This window comes from Oryctolagus cuniculus, chromosome 12, assembly GCF_964237555.1.
Source record: "Oryctolagus cuniculus chromosome 12, mOryCun1.1, whole genome shotgun sequence".
NCBI classification, from domain to species: domain Eukaryota; kingdom Metazoa; phylum Chordata; class Mammalia; order Lagomorpha; family Leporidae; genus Oryctolagus; species Oryctolagus cuniculus.
Window position 1 is genome coordinate 49,825,088 of NC_091443.1, and position 24,184 is coordinate 49,849,271.

A 24,184-nucleotide genomic window follows, 5' to 3' on the forward strand; every position below is an offset into this window, starting at 1 on the left:
GTGGGTCAAATATTTTGATTTTTGGATTAATTTTACTTTATCACATACAGTTTCCGTTGTAGACTAAAGGAACAACACAAAATAAGATGTTATCAGGGGTCAACAAATGTTTTCCAAAAGGGGTAACTGTGTAAATATTTTTGCTTTGTGGGTCAAAAAAGTATGTGAGTCTGTTGGAAATACTCAATTTTGAAACTGCAAGTAGATACAGACAATATATAAAGAATGAGATGGGCTCATGTTCATATATTTACAAAACAGCTGAAAGTTCAAATTATCTCACCAGTAGTAATTAGCAGACCCTAAGAATAAATAATCAAGGTAAGTGTATCAAATATGTAGAACTAAATGAAACCTAAGTGATTGATATGGTTTAAGTATCATCTCCAATTCTGTACATACTACAACCAAGTTCAAAGTGATTGAAGGATTTTCCTATACCTATATAAGCAAATTTCCTATTTGTTTAACCAGTGACAGCTTTTTCCTAATTCCACCAAATTCAATACCCTGATCTCTGCCACATCTGTACTTAACAATCTAAGAGTAGATCAAGACAAAGTAGATTCATTGTCAGTAACAGGTTTAAGTTGGTCTAAATCCAAAGATTATCATTAGTAAGCTAAAAAGTAGAGCTGGAAAGTCAGGAGAGCAAGGTCTTGGAGTGCTCTGCACACGTGGGGATAATTATCAGATTGTCCATTTGTAAGTAGTTTAAGATTTTAAAATGTACAACTTACATACATATCTACCAACATCAATACCACTGTATATACATAAAGATTCTGATGTACCCCACACTGCTTCTAGTATTAAGAAAGGCTTTACCAGGCTGGCGCCATGGCTCAATAGGCTAATCCTCTGCCTTGCAGCACTGGCACACCGGGTTCTAGTCCTGGTCGGGGCACCAGATTCTGTCCTGGTTGCTCCTCTTCCAGTCCAGCTCTCTGCTGTGGCCCGGGAGTGCAGTGGAAGATGGCCCAAGTGCTTGGGCCCTGTACCCACATGAGAGACCAGGAGAAGCACCTGGCTCCTAGCTTCGGACCAGCATGGTGCGCTGGCCGCAGCACGCCAACCGCAGCAGCCACTGGAGGGTGAACCAACGGCAAAGGAAGACCTTTCTCTCTGTCTCTCTCTCTCTCTCACTGTCCACTCTGCCTGTCAAAAATAAAAAAATAATAAAATAAAATAAAAAGAAAGGCTTACCAAAAGAAATAAGAAAAAAAAAGCCAAAAGATTTTCCATCAAGTAATCTTAGTGATTTGGTGTTTAACATAAGTCACCAGTCTTCATCTTCAAAAAAATTGGGGAGGAAAATAAGCTCACAGCTTTGCATCATCCTGCTGGCTCAGTTTACACAGCTCTTTCCCTTTCTTTATTTGAAAGACAGAAATACAGGGAGAGAGGGAGGGAGAAAAATCTTCCATCTGCTAACTCACTTCCCAAATAGCCTCAATGACAAGGGCTGGGCAAAGCTGAAGCTTGGAGCTCCATCCAGGTATCCCAAGTGGGTAAGGGGTCCAAGTATGAGGTCCATCTGCTGATTTCTAAGGCACATTAGCAGGGAGCTGAATCTGAACTGGAGCAGCCAGGACTTGAACCGGTGCCTACACTGAATGGTGGCATCAACAGGTAGTGTCTTAACTTGCTGCACCAAAATGCCACCCCCTTTCCCCAACTCCTTAATAACATTTATATTACTGCTAATGCCTTCTGAAGTTAAATTTGTTCTCTACAAATTTCATGACTGTAAAATTTTTCTTCAAGAATGAAAGTTCTCTATGGGGGCCTGGTCATACACTGGGTTCTACTAAGTGTTTACTATTTGTCAGGAATTGTGTTCAATGCTATAGATAACAAGGTCAATTTTACATGGGGAGACACAGCAGACACAGAATTGGAAGGACAGGAGAATTGGAAGTACAGGAGAAGGAATCATTAATTTTACCTAGAGAGCGCTCAAGAAGATTTTGTACAGGTGATAATATTTGAGCTGACCAATGAAACATAATTAAGAGCTTGCCAAAAAGAAAGAGGATTAGGAAGGTCATTTAAGAAAATAGAGAAAAGTACATATTTAATAGAAAACTTTTATTTAATATAAATTTCAAAAGCACAACTTTTGGATTATAGCAGTTCTTCCCCCATAACAACCCCCCCACCAACAAACCATCCCATCTCCTACTCCCTCTCCCACCCCATTCTTCATTAAAATTCATTTTTAATTATCCTTATATACAGAAGATCAAATCTATACTGAGTAAAGATTTCAACAATTTGTACACACACACAGAGACACAAAAAGTATAAAGTACTGTTTTAAGATTAGTTTTACTGTTAATTCTCATAGTACAATACATTAAGGACAGAGGTCCTACATGGGGAGTATGTGCACAATGATTCCCGTTGTTGATTTAACAATTGACACTATTATTTATGACGTCAGTAATCACCCGAGGCTCTTGTCATGAGCTGCCAAGGCTATGGAAGCCTCTTGAGTCCATGAACTATGACCTTATTTAGACAAGGCCATAATCAAAATGGAAGTTCTCTCCTCCCTTCAGAGAAAGGTATCTCCTTCTTTGATGGCCCCTTCTTTCCTCCGAGATCTCACTCACAGAGATATTTCATTTAGGTCATTTTTTGCCATGCTGTCTTGGCTTTCCATGCCTAAGATACTCTCATGGGCTTTTTATCTGGATCCGAATGCCTTAAGGGCTGATTCTGAGGCCAGAGTGCTGTTTAGGGCATTTGTCATTTGGTGAATCTGCTGTGTATTCCACTTCCCATGTTGGATCATTTCCTCAGAAAGTGCATATTTTATAAACGCTGCATAGATTCATGTAATTTAAAGCAAACTTTATAAGGTTGATGAGTCAGGAGCCAAATTATGAAGTCACAGAGAAAGGAGATGAGAGAGCAAAACCTTCTGTTTTGAGGTCAATACTTACAACTGAAGCTGAGCCCTGAGTATAGGAAGCATTGATTATCATAAAGAAGTCACCTAACAAGTTCCTTAATTTGTCTTTTATCACTTCTATAATACTTAATTAGGGGCAAGAATAAGATAGGTATGCACATTCGCTTGATTTATCTATTGACTTATTGCCACACACACCATTAGCATTCTATCTAGGGTCTTCAGAAAGTATTGAAACTATCAAACTACCAGATACATATATATAGAAGAAAATACATTCCCAAATAGTCATCAATGTGGAAGAATGCTGTAGGATACTGCACAGATTTGGGAAGATATTGGGAGCGGGTATTTAGCATGATTGTGTATCATTCCTTGCCTGGTTCTAGCTTCCTGCTAATGATCCTGGAAGGAAGCAGTGATGGCTGAAGAAATTGGGTTTCTGCCTCCCACATGGGGGACCTGGACTGAGTCTTTGACTCTTGGCTTCAGCCCTTGTAGTTTCAGTTGTTGTGGGCATTTGGGGAACAACAAGCAGTGGGGGCTTTCTTTCTAACTCAAATAAATACAACTGCAAAGAGATTTGAAAGAATCTTGCATGATACACTCATACTCCCATATATCCTGACTTTTATTTCTATCAATGAAACACATTTTAATTACTGATAAATGTAAATTGTTATTAAATATGCATATTCTATATCAAATATATATCATGTATTTAGGTTTGCTAAGTTTTATATTATTTATAAAATGTATATATACAGACTAGTTTTATTTATAACAGTGATTATATATGTATGTATGAAGATTTAAATCAGGTTGTTTTTTAAAGATTTATCTATTTATTTATTTGAAAGACAAAGAGAGAGAGGGGAGAGGGGAGAGAGAGGAAGGTAGGGGGAGAGGGGAGAGAGGGAGGGAGAGAGGGAGAATCGATCTTGCATCTGCTGGTTCACTCTCCAAATGGCTACAACCACGGGGTTGGGCCAGGCTAAAGCCAGGAGCCAGAAACATCTTCCAGGTCTCCCATGTGGGTGCAGAGGCCCAAGGACTTCAGTCATCTTCCTCTGCTTTCCCAGGCACATCAGCAGGGAGCTGGAACAGAAGTGGAGCAACTGGGACTCAAACCTGTGCCCATATGGGATGCAGGCATTGCAGGCAGAGGCATAATCTGCTGTGCCACAGCGCTGGCCCCAAGTATCAGTTTTTAAAACCTGCATTCTACAGTAATAGAGGTCACAGTGGTCACAAAGCTCTACCTTTTTTAAAGGACACTATGCCTAATCAGATAGGCCACTGAATAAATATCCAGCCACTGCACACCCACTTTATTTGTTGAGTATCTACTACCTCAAGGCAAAAATGCCATAGTACTATTTATTGGCATGTGAAGAATGCATAAAATGATAATAGGTCATAAAACAGCATGTAAATATGATTAAGTATTCATGTATTCATATTATATACATGTGAGTATAGGTATGTCACACACATTGGAGCTAAACTTTGTTTCCATTAGAATTTTTCTTTTGGTCTACCCTGTTTTTCATACCATGTAGCTGAAAATTATATCTTAAAACAGTATCAACAGGAAAATAAAGTTACTGAACATTAATTAACTTTGCAGGTTCTCCAAATGCATTAATTCTCAAAATATAGTGTCAAGAAACAAAATTTCAATCGCTTCTCAGCCTTTTGGCTAAGATCAAGTGAAGAAACAAAATTTCAGTGTAAAATGTTTTCATGTAAAAAATGTATATGTCAATAACTTCCTCCATGCAAAATAATCAATATATAAAGGCACCCACTTTTTAAAAAGCAGTCTACAGCCAGACTTCTAGACTCCACATTGAAATGGTGGATTTTGCCTTTTAGAGAAAAAAAAAATCTCTACACTGCTAGCTGCTGTTATCCCAAATTCAAATTCCATTTCAGTTTCCCCATTCTAATCAAAACATTTATATTGTTTATCTTTGCCAAGAAGGCTTATAATCCCCCTTATTAAGATTTTTAATAGATATTGCAAGCCTTACAGCAAGAGCCACAAAGAAGCAATTTAAAATAACTACGATGTCAGCCTTATGGGTTGTGTTGAACTGGAGGAAAGAGATAAGAACATGATATTAATAAACAAGAAAATTTCGATTCCTAACTATTCTTCCATTATTTTAACCCAAAAGCTTAACATCATTTTATATAAATCCTGTATTAAATTTCTCCAAAACAGTACAACAGGACTACATGACATGGAATATGAAAATAAACATGAAATATATTTTGAATGTTTATAGCATTTAGGATCATTGTGGTTCAGATTAGCACACTATTTAAACCATTTCCCAACAACATTAATATCAAGCTTGTCATTTTCAACACAGAACAGTCTGCAGAATCTTTGTAGACTAGGAGCAGCCAGTATGATACAGAAGTATAAATCTGTGGGATGAACCACAAGGTTTAATACACACAGTTAAGTGCCCTCTTAAGAGAGAAAAAGAACTCTAGAAAAGTCAGAAGTCTCTTGAAGGACCTTCAGAAAACTCAAGAAATGTTTCAGCCAGAATTAAGTCATCTAGTTAGTGAGGGACCCTAACAGTAAATTCCACCTCAATAAATTAACTGTGATCGACCTGAAAGTGTCCATGGTGCTATCCATGTTTGGGAGGATATATGGCTAAAATGAGTAATAATGTTTATATTTAATTTTTAAGTTTATGTGCTTTTACCTGCTCTTTTTATATACACATGTATTTCAACTCCTGATTGCTTTGTCATTGTTTTAACCCAAGCTGTATATATATTTTATATTTATATATAAAGTCATGTATATACACATACATGCAGGTCTATGTATGTGTGTGTACACACAGAACCACTTTCTGTTCATTGTCAGCCCCTGGAAAACTGAGGCCTTTATCTCAACCCAGCTCTTTTTTATTCAAGTACATTTTTAAATTATTCTTATTATTTTAGTTGTGTATACTTATGGATCAGAATGTGATAATTTGATACACACATAGAGTGTATAAAGCTCAAACCAAATTAGTTAAAATTTTCATCCCCTTGAGTTTTAAAAATTTATGATTAATATTTAAGCATTGTACATAGTAAAAATATAGTTAGCCAAGAATATTTGTGTGAGATTGATCACATAGGACATAGGACATAATATTCCTTTTATAAATATTCCTTTTATCATATTTTCACCTATCCTATTACCAGGCCCTACTTAAGTCTTTTCACATATTTGGGAAATCTTCGTTTACATTTTTAGTCATTTTCACTTTATTTGAAAGATAAAAGGACAGAGATCGTCTATCTACTGGCTCATTTCTCAAATGCTAGCAACATCCAGGATTAGGCCTGTCCAATGGAGCCTAGAACTTCGTTTGGGTCTCACATGTGGATGGCAAGGACCCAAGCACCCAAGTCCTCATCTTCTGCTTTTGCAGGGTGCATATTAGTAGGAAGCTGGATTATAACCAGAGCAGCTGGGACTCAAACCAGGTACCACCAATGGGATGCAGGTGCCTTAAGCAGTGGCTTAAACCACTTCAAATTTCCACCCCTGTTTGTGAAATCTTTCATTCTCAATTAGTTTTTCTCAAACTGTGCAAACAAAAGGAATGTCACTATCTTCAAAAGAGACAAGGAGATGCTTTTCTAATTTAAAGGGAAGATTGGCCTCATAGAGAGCGAAGGAAGGAAGAGAGAGAATGAGTGTTGTCACCACCACCTAGGGAAGAAAGCACCCCTTAATGAAAGCCACATTTCTGTTAATAAAATGACATCGACAGCAAGCCCATGGTGATGAGAGCATGCTAATGCATACACAACTTCCTGATAGTCACCCACCTTTAGTACAATAGTGAGACTGACCTAAATAACAGCTCTGTATTTTTTCCACCACTCTGCTCGTTGATATTCTAACACTAAACAATTTTCCAATCCAATGGCTACCAAATATAATTTTCTGTTTAGCTGTAGAATCTTAAAAACAACAGAAAGTTCATTCAAGAAACAAGTTAGATCAGATAACTTGCAGGTAAACCAAGAGTGCTAATGTCTTCCCACAGTAGCTCCAAACCAGGGGTGCACTAGAGCCCTGCCTAACCATCACAGCCAGCAGAGCTAATGCTGAAAAGCCAGAGCTCACTGACTGGCTGACGTGCCCTTTTTATTTAACAGATAGAGCAACCAAGGCCCTGAGGAATGAAGCAACTTCCAAGACCACAGAGGTGGTGACAGAGCTACAAATCTAAGAAAATTATACCTTTGTTTTGCAAAATATAAAGCTACATTTTTATCCTAAGTTCTAATTTCCCTAGCACTTCTAGATTGATTTTTATTTCATTTGATGATTACAATGGCCTTGTGGCCCAGATAAAGCAGAAATGCCAAGTATATTCCTGAGAAACTGAGGCTCTGGTGGTAGATTTTGTTCTGAAGTAAACCTCATTGTAAGGGGCAAAGGTGAGCTTAAGCACACAGGTCTTCAACATTCTACCCACTGTGACTTATATAGAAGTTTTCCCCATTACTATACAAAAAAGTCAAAGAAACTACCACATGCCTTTAAAATATCATACCTTGAAAGTAAAACATAAAAAGTAAATATTAGCAATTAAGTATTACTATTAAGGAGTACTGTGGTTAAACAATGTAGAACAATGTAAAGAGTTAAATTGAGCTAAAATTCTCAACTATTGGCTTGGTTCAAAATAAACATCTTGCTAATTTATCTTGAATCTTTTATGGCTTTTACAGAATTTAAACATTGAGAGCCTTAAACAACTTTATCAAGTGTCAGACTTTCACAGTTGGTCATTGTTCCTGGTTTCCATTTGTGTTAACGAAAGGGAGAAACAAAACTCCTGAGTCAGAATTAATCTTAGCTGTCATCAGTCTGCACTCCTAGGAAAGCCATGGCCAATGGTGTCGGTGATGGGAGAAGTGAATTTCCCTGCAGCCTGCTCCATGCATTCTCTTCCCTACTCTGCATCCCTGCTCTCCACTAATTTGATCCGGAGCCTTAAATGTGCTCCCTATGGTCTAGAAGTCCAAATTACTCTCCTTGCAAAGGTGAACACAAGCCACTGCAGGCTCTCCATCCTTTACTGTCTGAGATCATTCTCCTGAGGGTGCAGCTCATCTTTCAGAGAGTTAAACTTTTGCTTTTGCACAGCTAGACAGAAACCACGAGAGAAAAGATTATGGCCACACCATATGTCTGTCTTCATAAATGTATGTGTGTGTGCATGCCTGCACGTGTATATTTTCTCAATGAGAGGGGAGTAGATTTTCTCTTTTCAAGGAGAAAGATTCTCCCCTCCCCTCAGGTTTCTAACTGCTCAGTGCTTGCTGATTAATTTAAATCTATACACAACTGGGTCTCTTATTAATGATTCTGCCAGGTTTCTAGAACATAGCAGGATTAACCTGCTCTGAATACAAACTGTTCTTTCTTAAAGGGGCCACTGCCTTGTAATATTAACCTGAGGGAAAACAAAGCAGGACAATACCATTGTTTGTACATGGTGAGTACCACAAATTGTTTCCTGTACAGTTTACAGTTGTCCAATGGAAGCTAAAGTAACAAAGTCCCCCAGCACAGTGATGGTCAGCCATCAGTGGAGCAGACTTGGAGATTCCATAACTTCGCAGCTGAGGATCAGGGGACATCCCAAACTCCAGCTAAAGTAATCGGACAGACTCTCAAAGAGGTGAGTTGAAGTTGAAATGAAATTGCCATTTAGTTAACACAGTTCTAAGTAATTCCACGAAACCACATTTGAAAAGACATCATGTGAATAGCAGGAGGTTTATTAGTTTAACAGAAATTAAAAGCAAAGTAACACGGACAAGCTTTGGCATTACCTGAGAGAACTCGAGTTCAGTAAGACTCGTATCATGCTGGGTGAGAGGACTCAAAGCCTCCTTCATGTTTTTACATCATGAAACTCACTCCAGATCCAATTATAAACATACTGCACCACAGCTTCCCATAAGGCTTGCTTCAAGGAAGATGACACACGGTGTCAGATCCTCACTTGCACTGTGGGTTAGGTATAACTGAATCTGGTGAATGTGTGTTGACATTAGTTCCACCATTCAGTGTACTCTTTGTTCAAAGTGTTGGGAACTGCAGAGTGGGGGACTATAGTCTGGTATTCCATGCACATCTGACTACCCTTCCCTAAAGCATAGATTCACTCTATTGCACAGAAAGTCTCCAATGTATTATGGTTTGACATATGTTTTTTTTTTCACTTAAAATGGTATAAAAGAGGTAGGGATTTGATAGAAACTATACTTTGAATTTTGAGCTTTTCCCAGAATAGCGTTGAATGGTATCGCATACCCCGATGACATGAGAAATTCCCAGTCAGCTATGGTATCACGGGAGTAAACATCCATCCTCTACAGTGTGCTGTGCTGCTAAGCTATGACATTAAGTAGGTTAAGAATATTAAATGCATTTCCAATTTGTGATATTTTCAACTTACCATGAGTTTGTCAGGATGTAATTCCATAAATTGACAGGCATCTGTATTATAGGCCTTCTGTGAATCATCACAAAAGGTACAACCTCTTTCAACATCTTCACCTTGCAGAATGGTGGTGAGGATTAAATGAGGAAAAATGGCTCATCGCAAGGGCTCAGTAATTCTTAGTTATTATCTTATACAAAGCCTCCTCCATCGCCCTTTACACAGCACAAGGACTTCAAAAAGCATTCTATTTAATTGATAGCCTAGTTTCTGAGACTTCAAATAAAGGGCATTTGGATGACACACATTATGACCAGAGAGATGTTCTGGCTTTTCTAATGTTACATGAAAGCCACAAATAAAGTTGCAGATCCACAAGTCTCCACAGATATATAATTCATTTGACTATCTCAAAACTTCATACAAGGGCAATCAGTACCCTCACAAAGGTGGAAAAGAGACTTGTCCGGCATATAATACACAGCAGGAAAGACATACAAGTGAATAATGATTCTTTTTCCTCTATGCTTCCTATAGGATGATTTGTGTTATCATTTCATTGTGATGAGTATTGCAAGAGAGTTGTGGACTACATTTTGAAAGGAATAGTAAGATCAATTTTTACAGCATGCATGTAGTCTAATGAAATAGTAAGCTTTTAGTTATTAAAGAAATAGAGAATAAGGCTGGAAGAAAGGACCTTGAATGTTTCCACCATTAAAAAAAAAGATTTGAAGAGACAGATATGTTTACCCTGATTTGGTCATTACACAGTTATACATGTGCATTCAAACATCACACAGTACCTCATAACGGCCTGTATGCACAAGTCTTACATACCAGTTAAACAATAAAAAGAAAAAAAGAGGAGAAAAGGCAAGTCAAGAAAATTTAATTTTTTAAGGAAGGGAAAATATGAGGGGGAAAGTATTTCTTCTTGGTTGCTAGGTATTCTCTTTGTTGCTATTCTAGAATTGAAAACGTCAACCCAAGAAATGGCATACTATAAAATGCTACATGGATAGCAGGTTTGGGAGCTGTCCAGCTCTCGGTGTTCCCACTAATATACTGTGCGGTCCCCAGAGCGGAGATTTCCTCTGAATCCAGGATTTAACTGAATGTCTCCACGGCAAGCCTGAAGTGCAATTCCAGGAATCAGGTTTGGCCTTCGTCCTAGTGCTTTAACAAGATTCTAATAAGAACTACAGCCTGTCAGCCAAGCACACTCAAAGACCGGCATGATCATAGTATCTTCCAGTAAAGCAAAGCTGCCCAGGAAAGAGTATTTCAGACTTTATAAGAAAGCTGAAAATGTAGTAAAATATGAGAAGACAGGGCAGGGAGGAGGAGGGGAATAAGGGTCAGGAACACAAAGTAATTTTAAAATACTACACGTTCACTAAACTCATATTTTAAAAAAATGAATGAACCTGGAGAGCAGGAACACACAGTCCCAACAAGCATATTCCAACACTTCTAAAGTCAAACCTTTTGATAGCCTCATTATATGAATAGTGTAAAAACTTAAACTAAATGACAGATTCTGCTTACTAGTATTGGTCTGATCGAAGCAACTGACCCTGTCTCCAAGTGCTTTTCCAAATAAGAGACTTATCCTAACTTTCCAGGTCTCCGTCTCTGAGAAACACTGCTGGACGTTTGTCCTCCCCTTTATCCAGGGATTTTTTTTTAATTAAATTTCTAATATGTTTCCACCAGAGGGCAGTAAATAAAAGATAAATAAACAAACAACCTGTTCACTTAATACACTTGTTCCTAAATTCAGGTATAAACAAACAAACTTTACCTTCTTATTAACCTACATTATAGATTTCACTGTTAAAAATCTTTATTTTCTCACCTCTCCTGGATTTCTCTAAACATTCTCATTCTCCATCATTAGAAGTGTGTCCCATAAACATAGCGCAGAATGAAACAAGGGAGGCAGTTTTTATACAATGAAAAACGTTCCTTCGCCGTAAAAAGTGTCTCCTCTACATTCGCACAGGGCCTACCTCGGTATGCAATCGCATCTCTGCTGGTCAAGGGGCTGGGTGGGCTCCACTGACTGTTTCATTGTTGTAAGGGCAGACACTGGCAGGAGGCCGCAGGAGTACTCCAACAAGAGCTGTGCATTCCAAACAGGAATCCTGCAAGAAAAAGGAAAGGACAGGGTTGCCATCCAGTGGTCATCCAGTGGCCTTGCGTCCTGGGAGCTCCCCGGTTACCACGGCTCAGCTTCCACTAATAGTGCAGGAATGCAGTGTGCAAGCTCTGGACCTGGATATTAACCAGGGCCAAAATAAATCAGCATTCAAATCTGAGCAAACCTCGACCACAGAGCCCACTTCTCTAAACTGCGAGATGAGAATAAAGGTGGCTCAGCTGAGCAAGGGAATGGAAGCTAACTTGAAAGACCATGTGGCTCATGTGGTTCTAAGTGTAGCTGACTCTCAGAATCAACTTGGCCATCTTTTAAACACAGATTCCTGGGGCAACCAATGCCTTCTGAGTTATAGCTTCCAGGGATAAGGCTCAAGAATTGGTATCTCTGAAAATATTTATGGGCGATTTCTGCAGCAAGTCTGATTTAGTCCAAGGACCGGTCTGTGAATTCATTCTATCTTTAGGCAAGATGTGCTTTACCTATCCTAGCTCCAGTAGTCTGACTTTATAGTCTTTAAATATCCATTTTTGTCAACCCTTCTAGTGTCCCAAAAACCATACCATAAGATAATTCTCTATGCTGGTCTGAATCTGAGCTCTATTGCATACCAGCTGTCCAAACTAACCTTCCAATATCTCAATGTCATATTCAGGTGGGATAGCACAGTACATACTTACCCTATAGATTTATTGGGAAAACTGAAGTGCTTGAAGTAGTACCTGTTGCTTAGCAGGCATCAAATGTGTTATCATTTATAATTAATTGCTTCCAGCTATTCTTTTCGCTTATATTCATTTGCTTGGTCCCAACAAATATAGTGATCACTTAGGACTTGACACATACCTAGCCTTCTTTTTTTTTTTTTTTTTTTTTTTTTTTTTTTTTTTTTTGGCAGGCAGAGTGGACAGTGAGAGAGAGAGACAGAGAGAAAGGTCTTCCTTTGCCGTTGGTTCACCCTCCAATGGCCGCCGCGGCCAGCGCGCTGCGGCCGGCGCACCGCGCTGATCCGATGGCAGGAGCCAGGAGCCAGGTGCTTTTCCTGGTCTCCCATGGGGTGCAGGGCCCAAGCACCTGGGCCATCCTCCACTGCACTCCCTGGCCACAGCAGAGGGCTGGCCTGGAAGAGGGGCAACCGGGACAGAATCCGGCGCCCCGACCGGGACTAGAACCCGGTGTGCCGGCGCCGCTAGGCGGAGGATTAGCCTAGTGAGCCGCGGCGCCGGCCATACCTAGCCTTCTTATCTGTCTGTCCAACCTCCCAGGTCTGTGCAGCCCTTGTGGTTACTGATAAATTTTAGCCATAGAATCAGTGCCTCTACTTTCTGAGTAATACTGACCAAAATAGGCACTTTAGTGCTCAGTAGGTAGATACTGAATGGATAGAAACATTTCTGTGGACCTACTATGTGCTCATCGCTGAAGAAGGCATATTATATACATTATTTCATTTGATTTTAACAATACTCCAAGGTAGGTATTAAGTTCCCCAGTTTACAAAGGAGAAAATTAAGTCCTTAAGAGGTAAAAGTATAAGGGGTACACTTCTTTAGGTGGATCCAGAAGCTAGAAAATGAATTGCTCCACGTGATAAGCTCAGAGTCTAGCCATTTTCCCATTCTTCACTGCTGCTAGAGGTCTGGAGTATGCACCTGGAGGCCCTGCCCAGCATTCAGATCCCCATTAACACAGGATGGGGTATCTTGTCTAATACCCACAGGTCCCTCCTTAGGAAGTCATTACCTACAACTGTTGGTATTCACAAATGCACTACCATGATAGAATAGTAATCGTGACCTCAAATATCACTCATTGCATTGGCCCCTCATGGCAATATTTCAGCCTCAAATGCGCACTGACTGGTGGAAGCAAACTCACATTTCCCAATCATCATAGTTACCATACACACAACTACAGGCTGCCTTTCCCATAAAGACCGATTCACAATTGCCTGTTTTACCGGCAATTTATTCTTTGCTGTTCCAATTTTTCTTATTTCTTACTGTCTTAAGTCACTGTGACCCGAGTCTGTTCTATTCATGATATTACCAGGATTCTGTGAAGATAAATGCATTTGCAGAAACCCATGCAAACCCCACCAGCATACTGAGTGGAAGGATATGAATCAGGATGAGGGCAAACACACAGCATAACAAAATTGGAAAAAAAAGAAATCCTTTTATCAAATTCTTATAAAGTACCCAAGCTCATTTTCTTCAAAATTACTAATAACTAATCAGCTGATATCTCTAACCTAACCATGTATTTTATACAAGTTGCTAGGCCAGGCATCATGGGTTAGATGAAGATCACCAAGAGATAACCATTGCTCAAAGGAAATATATTTTGAGATATAAGGACACAACATTAAGCTTTATCATTAACACATGGTAATTAATGTTAAATCCTACTGTGATGAAGAATTTAATAGAGGAATTGTCACAGCCTGCAGTGGTCAGAGGAAGATGTGTGGAAAAAAATATCTCTTGTACTGAGCAATGTAGATGAATAGAAATAACTGAAGCAGCTGGGGGAAGACTCACCAGAATTCGCCTATGAAAAGGTCAAAACTCATCTATAGGAGTTGGAGGCCCTCAAGTACACTTATGGAAGGCATTGAGGCTGGACTATGACCAACGTGGAATGCAGAGTTGAGGAGTCCAGAGTTATTCCTACAGACAAGAGGATTTCTGTGCAACTTCTGAGGAAGGGAAGGTATGGCACAAGTGTATTTTGCAGAAATTAATGTTGCAAGAGCTAACAGGAAACTAAAAGGGCCTGGAGATAAAAGTGGTCTAGTTTAACATATTAGTTTGTTCTTTGGGGGCATAAATAGAAAGCAAATGTTGAAAGGATATACTAAACTAAAATATGTAAAACAGGTGGATTTTTTTAAAGCTCTTCTCAGACCTTTAAGATAAACCTCCCAAAGAGAGAGAAAAATAGTATTTCTCAAACTTAGTTGAACAGTGAACTACTTTTCCACTCTACAGCTCAAGGACTAGCACACTGAGATACATACTTTTTGATGACTGAGGAGGACTTTGAACCAGAGAAGAAACCAAGTAACTTAAGTTGACATTTTAGAAAAGACTTCTACACATCCCATTCTGATTGGCTGTGAGGATTAACAAAGAAGGCAGAAATGGCAGACAACTATATCCATCTATTTGTTCACTCTACCTGTCTTGATGTCATCCTCTCCTCTTTTTCCTAGACCACACATCTAACAACATTCAAAGAGATATCCAGAACCTGACTACTTCTCACCACCATCTGGGCTACTTAAGAAAAACACCATTTTTTAAAAAATTTGTTTGCCAGGCAGAGTTAGACAGTGAGAGAATTATAGACAGTGAGAGAGAGACAGAGAGAAAGGTCTTCCCTCCATTGGTTCAACTTCCCTAATGGCCATAGTTGTTCTAAGTGGTTTCTTCTTTCACCTTTGTGCCATGTTTTTTTTTTTTTCCTTTAACAAAGAAGCCAGCATGATCATTTTAGAAATTAACTAGATCTTATCAGTCCTCTGCTCAAAACTCTGCAATGGCTCCCAGATCAGTCAGAGTAGAAGACAAAGTCCTAAGAATGACTTCAAGACCAATGTGTCTTCTCCCCTTATTAATGTCACCTCTTTGATTTTACTTCCAGCCATTTGTCCTCCATTTAGTCTATACCAGGCACTGGGTCCCTATCCTCCTTCTTGAACACCCCAGCCACACCCCTGGAACAGGGATATTGGCTTATTCTTCCCTCTTCTGGAATTCTCTCCTCCTAAATAACACTGCACAGTAATACCCATCAGGTCACAGCTCAAATATCACTTTAATGGGATTTGCATGACCAACCCCTTTGAAAGTATATTGACCCTCTTCCTTAAACATGCCCTCTTCTCATTCTCCTATTATTTTTCTCTCTAGTACTTACTACCATCTAGAAGATCATCTATTTTTTATTTGTTATTTTTCTATTGTCTGTCCCCTGGCCAGAGAACTAGATGTTCCAATAGGACAACCTACTTCCCTCTCCTTATCTCTATAGCCTAGCATACATGAGGTACCACATGTGTTGAGCTAGTTGATTAAGTAATTTCCTATAGCAATGATGCCATGAGTAGTTTAGAAAAGTCATTATCTATATTTTATAAAGAAATTGTGAGTCAGGATGACTTGTAATTTATTCAACAGTGGAAGTTAATAGCTATTTAATTTACCATTTACTAATTTTCAGATTAGAAAATAGGTCTCAATTTTTTCAACTGTACAACAGCATAAGGCTACAGAAGCAGTTAAAAATATGGCTTTATATGAATCAAGATGGACAAAGGTACAGAACCCAGCATGTTTCCTTTTTGAAAAAAAGTTGTTTATATTTAGAGCTAATCAATATAAAAGTTTAAATTCTATACATTGTACCAAGGAAAGAAATGAAATGGAGATAAACACACAGAAAAGCATAAACATACAAGTGGGCCGGCGCCACGGCTCACTTGGCTAATCCTCAGCCTGTGGCACCAGTACCCCAGGTTCTAGTTCCGGTTCGGGTGCTGGATTCTGTCCAGGTTGCTCCTCTTCCAGTCCAGCTCTCTGCTGTGGCCCCGGGAAAGCAGTGGAGGATGGCCCAAGTGCTTGGGCCCTGTACCCACATGAGAGACCAGGAGGAAGCACCTGGCTCCTGGCTTCAGATCGGCGCAGTGCACTGGCCGTAGCAGCCATTAGGGGAGTGAACCTATGCTATTAGGAACCCCTATGCTATTAAAGGCATCTTAGCAGGGGCTTTTGCTGGCCTAGGGAAGGGGTAATACCTATGCTGGAAAACATGAGGTAGCCAAATTAGATGATGAAATGGAAACTGAAAAAATGATATTTCTTACATCACATATTAGAAACCATCACCACCACCACCACCACCACTACCACCACCACCACTACCACCACCACCGTGGAGTCAAGCACTCCAGTCAACCATACCAGGCACCCTTGCATCCCAGCTTATCCATCAAGACCTATGATGTGAGCAATACTGGAGAAGAGTCACTGTGGTCTTTTCCACTAGAGGGCACAGTATCTGTGAACTAAATTGGACTAGCCCCTTCCCAAGACATCCAGGTATCTCTGCAGGAATAGGAATTCTGTACACAGTGGGCTAAGAATAACTAGAGCTATTTTAGCTTATCACTGCACTGACCTGGCGCCCAGAAGTATTAAAGAAGCTGATTTTCCAGGGGAAATATTGGGGAATGGAAAAGAGGTATGAGAACAGAGAAAATAAAAGCTCAGTTCCAGAGATTTAGGGTGGTTGTTCTGGAGAAGATAGCTATTCTAGACCAACATCTCTCAAGCTTTAGTGTGTATCAGAATCAACAAGGGGACTTGTAAACAACACCCAGTTATAGCCCCTCCCCCCAAGTGTTCCTGATATTGTAGGTCTGGGATAAGGCCTGGAAATTGGCAATTATAAGAAGTTCCCAAGTAACACTGAGGTTGCTGGCAAACAATTCTACCCTGAGGATCACTGGTCTAGATGTGCCTGTCACCTAAAAAGGACTCCATCTTGGAAAAAATGTAATAAGAAACACATCCTCTAGAATGAAATCTCATAGAACCTTACACTGTTAGAACTTAAAGAGACATTTATGGGACCCACAAGTTATGGTAAAAAACTAGAGAGTCAAAGAGAGTTATTTAATGTGCAAAAGGTCATGTTTTTCGAACTGTATTTTGAAATACATGCATGGGTTATAAATTCAGTTTAGCATTTACTGATCCAGAAAAAAGTCTCAAATTACAAAATCCAGAGTGTAAAGTATGAACATCACTTCTAGTCTTTCAGAAGGTAAAAAATGATAAGGAAAACTGAATAATTTTATAACAAAAAATAAGCTATAGGAAATTGTCAAATTCCTAGAAAGATATAAAAATTACCAAACTTGACTCAAGGACAAATAGTAAATCTATCTATTACAAATAAAAAAATTGAATTAATAATCAGAAAATTTCCCACAAAGAAACACCAAACTCAGATGTCTTCACTTTGAATTATACCTCATTTAAACAAGTGAATAACTCCAATACTTCAAAAACAGATGAGGGAGGGAACACACACCAACCAATCCTATGAGGTCAATATGAATCCAATCACAAAACCAGACAAGGACACCACAAGAAAAGTAACTTCAGACAAATATCCCTTATAAATATAGAGAATCCTCAACAAAATACTACCAAACCAAATCCAGTAATATATAAAAAGGGACTACACATCATGATCAAATGGGATTTATTCCAGGAAGGCAAAATTGGTTTAAGTTACAAAAATCAATACTCACATCATACTCACAAAAAGCAATTGATAAAATCCATTTTCAAAATTTTATTTCATGGTAATAAAACAAAAATAACAGTGGAAAAGGAACCTTTTTTAAGATTTATTTGAAAGGCAGAGTTACATAGAAGCAGTAGCAGAGAGAGAGAGAGAGAGAGAGAGAATCTTCCATCCACTGGTTCACTCCCAAGTGGCAGCAACCACTACAGCTAGGAGGAACTGAAGCTAGGAGCCAGAAGCCTCCCCCACATCTCCCATGTGGGTGCAGGGGCCCAAGCACTTGGGCCATCTTCTATGCTTTCCCAGGCCATAGCAGAGAGCTGGATTGGAAGTGGAGCAACCAGGACTCCAATCGGTGCCCATATGGGATGCTGGCACTGCAGGCAGTGGCTTTACCCACTACGCCACAGTGCCGGCCCTAAGAGTACCTCCTTAACTTGATGAAGGGCCTCTACAAAAACACAACTAACACCATACTTCCTGGTAAAGCTGGGTACTTTTATGTAATATCAGAAAGATGAAAAACATGTCCTCATTCACCATTAATATTCAATATTGCATAGGAAGTTCTAGAGGACATTAGGGGGAAAAAAGGCGTCAAACTATCACTATTAATAGATGGCTTGCATTTACATATAAAAATTTAAAGAATTCTCAAAAAAAAAAAAATCAGATGAATCAGAGAACAGGTCCTTACCGCCTACCACACTGAACTTGATGATTGCTGACCTGACTTCTCAGCCTCCAGTACTGTGAGGAATCAATGTTTGCTATTTTGTAGCCACCCAGTATTTTGAAGCAGCAGCCTGAACAAGGTAAGACAGTAACAATACTCCCTAGGTTGATCTATAGATTCAGCACAATATTTAGCAAAATCAGAACTGGATTTTTGGTTGTTTTTTATGTTTTATGCCTTGATTTTTTTTTGCATTAGTTGGCAAGCTGATCCTAAAACATGTTCAAAAATGTTGGAGCCTAGGGCAATAAGAATAAAAGCCCTATCACCAGAATTTCTTCCCATCAAGCCCATCAGTTTGTTAATTCAGTGTCCACAGATTGAAATTCTTAGTACATCTCTCTAAAACCTAGACACTGGACAGATTTTTTTGTTCTGTTTGTGTTAAAAGAAAAGAGTTAGGATATCAGTAGAGTGCTGATACCATGGTGACAGAATATAGCAAGACGAACACAGGAAGATTAAAACATTATTCACAAGATTTTAGAAAATAGAGCTCTCTCTCTCTTTCCATTTGCTATGGTTTTCATATGGTTGGTCCCCATTAAAACTCACATTGAGTCTTAACTTGCCAAAGTAACAGTGCTAACAAGTAGTAATACCTTTACAGAGTATTTGGGTCATGAAAGTGGCCACCCCAACTTAAGCTTCCTGGCCTTCAAACTGTGCCAAAAATAAACCCCTTTTCTTCATCAGCTACTCATTCTCAGGTATTCTAAGAACAGAAAATGGACTAACATACCAATAGAAGGTGAGAATGTGCTTTTGAAAGTGAATGCTCCTCACAGCATGTGTGTGTCCTGAGGATTTGCTTGCAAGAGTAGAGAGACAAATAAATGGCTCTTTCCATAGATCATGGCTGTGACTGAGCAAATCTACATGGAGGATAAACTCTAAGATCCAGCTATATCTTGAGCATTTCCTGCAGCTCCACTTATCAGTGGATTCATGGCGAGTCCACTGGCAAAGCGTGGAAAAGATGAAGTTTGATTTTACCATCCTAAGGAAGAGATCAAACTACTCTAGGTTTCCTTCCCTCTGTCGCTTTAATCATAGAACAAGAGAAAGAAAAGGCCTTGCAAGTAGGAAAAGTTGATTGAATATCAAAGAGTTGCATTCCAATATTGGGGGCTGCCTGGGCTGGTATTCTCTCCCATAGCACAAGCTGTGACAGTTGTCTATTTCTATGGTTTGCACATGCTTGTGTAACACCTTTTGTGCAAATCTGACAAAGAATCCACCCAAGCTTCTATTATTTAAAACTATTTCCAAAATATATAAGAAATTGTTACTTTACTTTTTGCATCTCTGAATTGCATTGCCATTACTCTCACATAGATTACCCAGAAATGCATTCATTTATTAAATGAGTTGGAAATATTCAAAGCTCTGTTGAGTACTGTAAAACCCTGAGCCTCTGCCTTCTCCATGCAACAATCAGGGTGACAAAAGAATTTTAACTTATATTTGGCTCTCTTTTCAGTCTTCCAAACCTTTCAAAATATAACACGCTTTGAAAAAGCAAACTATATTCAGTAGGGAAGAGTCTTCTTTTTGCTGAGGAAATGTGAAGGGGAAATTTACCCCAATCAGTCATTTCCAATCTTCTGCCTAGTGGAAATTTGTTGAAATACAGAAAACTTTATTTTCTAATTAACATCCATAGAACTGGTCTCATGAAACTACACATAAGTACTCAATAAGAGGCAAAAGGTCCAACATCAACATACAAAGATGGTAATTAAAAACAGGAGGAAGAAAGGCCGATTATAAATTACACTACACTTGAGGTCATAAAAAAATCCTCTTTTTAATTAACCAAAAGAATGAGGCAAACTTTGAGCTTTTAAAACTGGTTACTAATGTTTGGAGACAAACGATACAATATTTTTTTACATGTCAATGCCAAGCTGAATACCACTCATCACCATCTGAGGTTAATGATAATCTTGAACAAATTCCAAAAATATTATCATTGGGAATTTTCAAATATGCCCTGCTCCAGTGTAGCTCACCTACTGAAGCAGAAAATCCAGGAACATCTATTTGTGAGAGCCAGGCTTTTCCCGAAGAACAAAGGTATTTGTCCAAACTTCTGATGTGAAATCAAAACAGAAAAATCCAATACTGCAGACATTGATCTTAAAAATGTGCCCGTTCTGTATTATAGAGAAAACATTCATTTTAGAAATTTCTGGAATCTCTTAGAGACTCCAGGATCTGCTGCCAACTTCACTTCAGTTTCTTTAGAAATAAATTTCACCTTGGTCACTATCTCAGGCATTGATGCCATCAAGTGACCATAACCAGGATGAAACCATTATTCATATATTACTTGGTTTTCTAAAAAAATTCCATCACACATCTACAGCTTAACAATGATGGCATGGCACATTAGCTTCAAAGCTCTTTTTGATCTCTGATTCAAATCCATGGTTCACTGTGGGTCTGAAGATCAAACAGTGAGCAACAGTATAAAATTTGGGAATACTTTACTTCTATTGAAATTGTATGATTCAAGGTGAGGGAAAGAAACTCTCAGGAACATGGCTATCATTAATCAGATTATATGTGCCAAACAGAATTCCAGCTTTGTACCTCTCATGTTGCTCTTTACTTTCTAAAATTTCTCCCCTTGGGGGTATTTGTACATTTTAATGACATGTATTACCTCAATAATTTAAGTTTCCTAAGACAAAAAAATTCCTAAACACTATAATTCTATAAACATAAAAAATTAATGTTAAAGTATAAAGACTGAATGTTGAAGTATAAAGACCCCAAGAACATCCCTGCAAAGATGGAGAAAGGCAGCATTGAGGAATTAAGTAATGCCCAGGCCCTCCCTCTGTGTCAACACAATTTAGTCTTTCTACTGTCTGACTCCATTACCATATGGCAGTGCCTACTGCTCCCTCTCTTTTTATCAATCATGAGCACCACAATAACAGAGCAATGCAGTTCAAGGTCGCCTTGGAGTGATTCTTAAGGATACAGTGGAGTTCTAAGCAGGGCCTCTAGATGGCACCCGTTCTTATCAGTAGACAGAGTGAACTGCTTCATTTCTTAACTTCACAACAAATGACTACATCGGTCGTCTTATATTGTGATGCAGTTGCCCCATGCCATCTTAGTAGAAATCATGTTTGTTTAAATACAACAAACTGTGCACCAGAAAAAATTGTATGTCACCAGAATGCTTCAGTCCCTGTTGTCCTGGTTGAACCCTGCATAGCCGGTGTTCTAACCAAGCAGAACTGACCAGAACCCTACAGTTCCCACATTCCACATCAGACCCCACTTTCTATGTCACCACAGTAATGAAAGGAGAGGGAAGTCAGCACCTCCAGGACCCACGCAAGTTTTCCTTAAGCCTCTATCACTCCCTAAGAGCTAAATGAGGTTTATTGGTCATGGTATCTGTGGTTAGAAGCAGACATTAGAGTTGGGTGAATGGAAGCTGTGTTTCCTCCCGAGGGCTGTCCCTTTAACTGATGGATTGTTGGCCTTAGAATAACTAACACGTGTCTTCATGTGTCACTAGCTGCATCAGGTTTGCAACTGTGAAGTTTCCCTCAGATCCTGATGTCACTGTAGCACCACTTCCAACCTCACACACACACATTCTCTGAATGGCCCACAACCCCCAAATACTTTCCCAGTCTTTCCATACACACGAGTTCTCAGCAAACCAAGGAACTTGTTCCTGTTTTGCATGGGAAAACATTTTGGTTCTGCTGGCATGAGCTCAATCAGGGTATGGTTATGGTAACTAGAAAACTCAAGAATTGTTCATGGAATTTCTTTCTCTTTGATGCTGAGAAATTTAGTGAACATACATTTTTATGTGTACAGATAGTGAAGAATTCATTATTCTGTGATAATCATAGGGATCTCAGAGACAGCAAAAACAGTGCTCCATTAAAATTAATTTTATCTTATTTCAACTCCAACTTTCTGACCCTAACAGCAGGCTCCCTATTTTCCACAGCTTAACTGTTAAGTTTACAGATTGACCCTTTTACAGATGACTCTGACAAACATAAGACAAGTAAGTTTTTTAAAACTCTTAAGAAAATACTCAAAACAACCTCTCAATAACCCTTTGTCCTCAAAGCAGAGACCTTTGTACTTCTTTGCAATTAAGAATTCTTAGAGACATTTACTCCTTGGTAAGTTATTCTTCTAATAGTTTAACTTGCTGAGACATAACACAACCAAGGTCATGGATTGCATACATAAAAACTTAGTGATATAAGTTGTATTAAATAACTTAATGGGCCATTTAACTCCAACCCTGGTTTTTCCCATGAAGCCAAGGATTTTGATATAGTGCTTTATCTAACCTTACATTTTTACCTATAAGACTCTTGCTTCAGACCCAGGAGTGGGAAGAAAACCAACTATGTGCTGCAGATTTACTCAAACATTTTAAGCCTACCATTTCCCACAATATTGCTTAAATGGTGAGAGCTCCATAAAACTCCAGCTTCATCAGATGAGTTCTTTAAACCAAATGTCGTCTTCTAGGAAGAATGCTGCCAATTTTGAAGACACAAGATTAAGGCTCCAGATGGCCTTTCTTCTGAAGGGGTGAGTACTAACTGGGTTCCTATGTCCTTATTTGACTCTTTGGCCTGTTGTGGGCATCCCTTTCAAGAGAAGATACTAGAAAACCCAAGGGCAGAGAAATAAAACAGCTCCCTACAGGATATTGTTCTGTGGGAAGCTGTGGGGGCCCTTCATCTATTAGACTATTTATTTTCCAAGCTTCTTACATCTGGCAAAATGCCTAAATATTTACCTCTGGAAGATTTCTTCTTTGGGCTGTTAAAAATTGTTTATCCAGGGTCATAGTCAAAGTGGAAGTTCTCTCCTCCCTTCAGAGAAAGGTACCTCCTTCTTTGATGGCCCGTTCTTTCTACTGGGATCTCACAGAGGTCTTTCATTTAGGTCTTTTTTTTTTTTTTGCCAGAGTGAAAAGTTATATGCATTAAACAACATATGAGTACATCTGTCTTCTGCTGCTTCCCAGGCCATCAGCAGGGAGCTGGATCAGAAGGGGAGCAGCTGAGACTCGAACCAGCGCCTGTTCGGGGGCAAGTGTTGCAGGCGGTGGCTTCACCCCATGCCACATAAGATCGAAGTCAGCGAACTCAAAAGGCTTCCATAGCCTTGGCAACTCATGACAAGAGCCTAGGGAGATTAATGACGCCATAAACAAGAGTGTCAATTTGTTAAGTCAATAACAGGAGTCACTGTGCACTTACTCCTCATGTGGGATCTGTCCTTAATGTGTTGTCCAATGTGAAGTAATGCTATAACTAGTACTAAAACAGTATTTTACACTTTGTGTTTCTGTGTGGGTGCAAAGTGTTGAAAGCTTTACTTAATATATACTAAATCAATCTTCTGTATATAAAGATCATTGAAAATGAATCTTGATGTGAATGGAATGGGAGAGGGAGCGGGAGATGGGAGGGGTGCGAGTGGGAGGGAAGTTATGGGGGGGGGGGAGCCATTGTAATCCATAAACTGTACTTTGGAAA

At 39.1% G+C, this 24,184-nt stretch overlaps 1 long non-coding RNA gene across 1 annotated transcript in view; it reads right to left on the reverse strand.

Moving 5' to 3' along the window:
• The window catches only part of LOC103351184 (uncharacterized), a 286,383-nt gene that overhangs the window by 5,066 nt on the left and 257,133 nt on the right, over positions 1-24,184 (reverse strand). Inside the window, exon 3 of the long non-coding RNA XR_011380785.1 lies at positions 11,430-11,564. This is a non-coding gene — a long non-coding RNA (uncharacterized lncRNA). The remainder of the gene's footprint in view (positions 1-11,429; positions 11,565-24,184) is intronic.